This window comes from Drosophila montana, unplaced genomic scaffold (assembly GCF_035044405.1).
Source record: "Drosophila montana isolate Dmon_TW-CO22-7 unplaced genomic scaffold, ASM3504440v1 contig_2491_1, whole genome shotgun sequence".
NCBI classification, from domain to species: Eukaryota; Metazoa; Arthropoda; class Insecta; order Diptera; family Drosophilidae; genus Drosophila; species Drosophila montana.
Genome location: NW_026997361.1, coordinates 34066 through 40536, shown reverse-complemented (window position 1 = coordinate 40536; position 6471 = coordinate 34066).

Here is a 6471-nt window from a genome sequence, read left to right as displayed (position 1 = left end):
AAACTTAAACCTTTTAATTTACGAGGCTGCTGCAGGGCCTGCTCTTATTTCTCATCAACGGCGCCGGGACAATCCCCACCTCCACAACACTGTCATGTAAGCACACAGATCCTAAGTTCTGAGGCCGCTTCCTTTGGGAACTTAAAAAAACTTACCAAAAACTCTACATCCCAACTAGAGATATCGCCTATAAGGCTCAGTGCAATCGCATTGGTTCTTCGAAGGCTGCCGCGAAAAACACAGAGCGAGCGAATAAGCCACAAACTATCTAGGGCAGAGCCTGAGAACAACGCAGAATTCAAACTCCGGAGTCTCACACGCAATATAAAAAGACAGCCGCCCACGTCTCATCCCATTAAGGACGCCAATGGTAACTGGCAGAAAAAAGATATAGAGAAGGCGCATGCGTTTGCGAATCATCTAGTGGAAAGATTCACGCCTTTTAACACCACTAGCGCTGAACATGATAACAATGTAACCAGCTTTCTGACAGTACCACTCCAAATGGCAGCCCCCATCAGGCCTATAGAAGCAGCAGAAATTGTCAACTGTATAAAACGTACTCGATTAAAAAAATCGCCAGGATATGACATAATAGACTCAGCAACTCTGAAATCGCTCCCGTTTAAAGCAGTCCAAGCAATTGAAGAAATCTTTAACGGAGTTTTACGATTAGGCCATTTTCCTAGCCAATAGAAATGCGCCAAAATCACTATGATACCTAAGCCCGGAAAGAACCACAAGTGTATCAATGCATATCGCCCAATCAGCCTGCTACCAGCACTTTCCAAAATTTTCGAAAGGCTGCTTTTGGACAGGTTGAAGAGGTCGCGCACGCGCTTCCTTCGCACCAAATCGGCTTTCGTCGACATCATGGATGTCCAGAACAGGTACACAGAGTATTGCATTTTTTTCAAGAAGCCTTTGAGGCCAAGATGTACTGTGTCGCCACTTTTATCGACGTTCAGCAGGCATTCGACAGGCATTCAAGTTAAAACACCAGCTTCCAGCGCCGTATTACCGAATACTAGAATCATTCCTTTCTAATAGAACCTTCTTTGTCTCCTGCAAGAGTAATTTTGCAGAAAGGAAGCGCATAAAAGCTGGTGTTCCACAAGGAAGTGTGCTAGGACCAGTGCTATACACTCTTTATACATCCGACATGCCAAGTCAGATTTGGCACAACACCGAAGCACCTCCAAATATGCTCACTGCAACATATGCCGATGACACAGCAGTTCTAGCTGCAAATCAATGCAAGTATGCAGCCACAGACGACCTGCAAGAACACCTCATTCTAGTTCAGGATTGGTCAAAACTGTGGAACACTAAAATCAATGGGGCAAAGTCTTCCAGTGTCTTGTTCACCCTACGGCGCATCACCTGTCCAGGCGTATTTTTCGACGACTAGCTCATATCACAAACTACAAGCCACAGATATCTTGGCATTTCTCTGGACAAAAGATTAACCTGGGCTGCATACTTATCCAGCCTGGCAATCAAGGCTAAGTCAAAACTTGCAAAACTTGACTGGCTCATTGGACCCAAAAGCTCACTTCGATTGCATTGCAAATGCATAATATTCAAAACCATTCTGGCGCCCATATGGAACTATGGCATTCAAATCTGGGGAATTGTTTCAAAAAGACAGCTGACCAAAACCAGGAAGGTTCAGTCGATGGCAGCGAGACGCATCAGTGGCCTCCCATGTTACGTCAAAAATTCGGTGATCGAAAATGAGCTGAAACTCACCAAAATAGTTGATGAAATTAACCACCACTCTAGTAGGTACAACGACCGCCTAGCCATCACCCCAACGCAGCTGCAAGACAACTGCTACAAACACCATCCACAAGAAGACTGAAAAGATTCATAGCCGCCGACCTACATACAAAATAGAATAGTAAAAATTAAATTAATAAATTAACTCCCACACAATCTATCTCTGACCTGGCCAACATTAACACACACATTACATAAGATCTCAATACGCTGATCAAAAATAAAAAATGACACACAAAAAAAAACAAAAAAAAAAAATTGAGCTAATCGAAACTATAGAAGTACTTATAACAGTTATATTCACTTTGAGCTCCAAAATAATGCTGTTATCACTTATCATACCTCGACTGAAAGCTTTTTGAAAACTTAAATTTAAGCTTTTTCTCTTAGCATAAATTTCTCTGAGCATAAGGTCTAGATCAAGCTTGCTTTGTTTATTTGAGCATATCGCCTCAGCCTGCATTTGAGCTGCGTTAGATAATTTTCTGACTGTGAAATGATATCAGGTGGATGCTTATGTTGCGATTTCCATAATCGTTAAAGGGGTGTTCGACATGTTTATGCTTCTTATTTATGTATTCTTTTATGTTTAAGGCATTCCTAAGTTGTATATAAAGTAAGCTGATATATGTATGCAAAGGCGTAAGGGGTATATAAAGTATGTATATATGTATGATCTCGGTCGTAGTGCATATGTCACTTTATATATATAAATATATTAAATAAGCATCGCATCTGACTTGCTGGTGAAATTTAAAACAATCTATGACAGCTTGTTGGATGTGAGTCATGCCAGCATTTAGGGGGATGTTCAGTCAAGTTTTAGGTTAACTATTAGGCGTCCCTTCAACGCGAGCGCGGCAATCGAAGTAAGGCTCAGCAGATTCCGCATTGTTCTCCTTTCAATTCATAAGCATCTTATTTTTCAGGAACACATCGCTAATGTGTGTGGAAAGGTGGATAAGCGTTCACCGACACAACTGCGGAAATTCTCAGATTACGGCAACTCTCATTTACGTGTGGTAAAATCGATGGGCAGTGTGGAACATAACGCCGGTTGCATCCTAGCACACGTTGCTGCATAAGCTTGATAGCGGTACGCAAGCTTGCTGGGAGGATGACGCGCCGTTGGGCGTCATTTCGTCATGTGAGTGGTTTACAGCCTTCATCAAGAAGCGTTGCCAGAGGCTAGATAATGCGGCTCAAGCTACGACAATGTACACGCCTAGCTCCCAGGTGGGCCAGAAGAACAGTACTAGATGAACCCTTGCAGTGACTAAGAGTGAATCGAGTGCATATGAATTTTGTGACGTCGCAGGCCATTCTATTTACAAATGTTCCCAGTTTGCTAATTTATCACCCACGTTGCGCCTTTACGATACCAAGAGGCTTTCTCTTTGCCTAAATTGCTTGAAAAGGGGACATCAGCTGAGACTCTGCGGCTCAAGTGCTTGCAGAATTTGTGGAAGCAACCATCATAGCCTGTTGCATCTTGGCAACCCAAGCGCTACATCGGTGGTTCTAGCCCACACAATGCTCAAGATACTCAAACTTCCAGTCCCAAAACACGACCGCCCAGCATCTCAAGCACGATGTTGTCCTACTTGCCATTGCCATCATCAATGCAGAAAATCGCGCTGGCTCCTTGGCCGTGCTGTGTATTGCTCGACTCTGGGTCGCAGTTGCATATTATCACCTCTCGTCTTGCTCATCAGATCCAGCTGCACAAATTTAATCAACAGCAGTCGTCTCTGGCATTGGTGATGCAGTATTTACAATTGAAGAGCGCGATCGTAAAGCGCATTCCCAGGCCAATTGTAAGCGTCTGTCGACTGGCGACTATTCAGTTTGCGTAACGCGCCGACTAGGCATGGATCAGCTGTTTTGAGAACAGATATCTACTTTCAATATATCCTGTGGCGTTAACCAGCCATAGATGCGCAGAAAATAAACTTAATTGGCGCTGACATTGTTAAAAGAAACTTCTACGTGGATGATCCCATGGCTGGCGGTAACTTTGCTCAAGAAGCATTTGAGTTATTAAAGCAGACGTATTGACTTCTCGTCAAGGACAACTTGAAGCTACCGGAAGAGGAAAGAGAATCGTTGCTTAAGTTCGACGATGTCAACAACATGACGAAAACGTGAGGCCTCGTTTGGGATCCTGCCTCAGAATGTTTCTTTATTCCTCTTCGCCACTGAAGCTGCTTCCAAGGCTGATATCAATACCGTATGCAATTGCTTGCTTTTACGACACCCTTGGTCTTGTTGGTCCGATAATAGCAACATTTTAAATTTTGTTGCGGTATCTCTGAAGAAAACAACTGGACTAAGATGAGAGACTGCCTGCGCATTTAACCACAGCATAGGTCAACTTCAGCGCTGATTTTGAGCATACTCAGCAGTTACACTGTTACACTGTCGTGCACTCTCATCAGACAGTACAATGGAGTTTCACGGATTTTGTGATGCCAGCCTCAGCGCTTATTGGGCATGCGTCCATTAGGTTTCAAAGTGCCATGGCACCACCAGCGTACGTCCATTTTGCTCCAAGTCCCGTGTGGAGCCCTAGAAATCCATCACTGACCAAAGCTGGAATTCTACGGTGCTGCATTATTGGCTCAACTTCTCAGCGAAATATGCCAAATGAAAATGTTCGTCTATCGGTATTACTGTTGGGCAGAAGCTGCCGTGGTTTTGGCTTGGATTCGCAATGATGCTTCGAAATTCAATATTTTCGTTGCCGATCGGGTCGCAGCCATCCAAGAGCTCGCCACTGGCATGGAATTACATCATATTCCCACTGAATTAAACCCGGCGGATTTAATTTTACGAGGAGCGCTGCCTAGTTATCTCTCCCGGTCTTCATTATGGGCCCATGGCCCGAATTTTCTCTGGTCTCTCTTGCGCCAATCTTTGGCGAGTTCTCCTTACTTCGCATCTTTGAATGGCTGAAAAACTCGTCGTTGGACTTCTCAGGGCGACATCCGATTATCCGAGCAATCATAGTTCACTTTCATAAATGGAACATCATAAATGGAGCGTCTCGAGACATCGTATCCTTTTATGGTCACTGGCATCGATTACTGTGGGCCATTTTTCAGTAAGACCGAAGTACGCAACAGGCCACCAGTGAAATGCTATATCAGCCTGTTCATATGCTTCGCTACAAAGGCGGTGCACTTAGAGTTTGTGAAGGATTTGTATACAACATAGTTTCTCAACGCCCTAAAACGATTCATCCTGACTCGGTCTCGAACTTCAAGGATCTGGTTTGACAATGTGAAAAACTTGGTAGGCGCCAAGAATGAGCTGGCAGATCTGAGCCGCCTGTTCCTGAGTGACGAGCATATCAAGGCTGTTCACGAGTTTTGCCTATCCGACTAAATTGAGTGGTTGTTCATTCCTCGCTCTCCGCACTTTGGCAGACTATGGGAAACTGCTTTGAAGACTGCAAATCACCACTTTTATCGCTCTGTTGGGCCTTCCATCTTGGATTTCGATTCGTTTCACAAAAATTATTAATTCTCTACCATTACTTCCTTTTTCAGAGCATCCAGGTTGTTTTGACATCTTGACACCCGCACACTTCCTGGGTACACCACCATCTTCGTCATACATTGAGCTTGAGCTAAGACAGCTTAACTTCAATCGGTTTAACTATTTTCAGCGCAAGTATTCTGGGCCAACAGTGCTCCAAATGGCGCACTCTTTGGCCAGGACTCTCTATTTACGATGTCGTCCTAATAAAGGACGAGAATCTACCGCTGCAGAAGTGCCCACTAGCTAGAGTGCTAGAGCTGATCTCGGGATCAGATGGGATACACAGACTGCTACTGGAGTCAAAAGCAGAGCCGTGTGAAAGCTGTGATTGCCGCCTAAACGGATGATGATGAAAGCCTGCCAACTGGGGGAGAATGTTTATTCAAGAAACCAACAGAGACATCATAGACGGCTGCGTGCAGTATGAAAATGAGTTTGAGACCGATCGGATGGCAAACAAAAAAGTGTCACACAAACGTTTTTCGCTAAATAACCACAGTTTTGGGTGGAATTCCCCAAATCGCTTAAACACGTATACATTGAGTTCCTATGTAAAGCTTTGAAAATAAGTTTAAATCAAATCGGAAAAAACTTAAGACTTCACCGAGGAAGCTTTGATTTTGCGAAAAATGTGAAAAACGTCTCAAATGATTTTTCATATAGATTCTTGGATATGAATTTGAGGGCGAAACGTCACCCGCCAAATCTTTGACCTCCATTTCCACCAAGGAGGAAAGGATTTTCCTAAAAGTGTGAAACCCCGCTCAAATGAATTAGAACAAAAATTTTTGAAATTGAGTTTAAGGCATATCGGATGGTAAACAAAAAAGTTTCATACAAACGTTTATCGCGATTTGCCAGACTTGCGGGTGGAATTTCCCGAAGAGTACGAAGTTTTATATACAGAGGTTATATATACAGAGATAATATATAACATTTTAAATTGTGATATTGTTTAGTTTAGAATAAGGTTTAATAGATCAAAACATATAATTTTATTTAGTTCAATATCTTATTTAAAATGGTCAGTCCCTAATGCAGTAATTTAAATCGTGTATCGGTAAAAATTTATAAACCTATAAAAAATAATTATATAAAACAAAATAATAAGCTTTCCTGTTCCTACATTCAAAGATGCTGACCTGC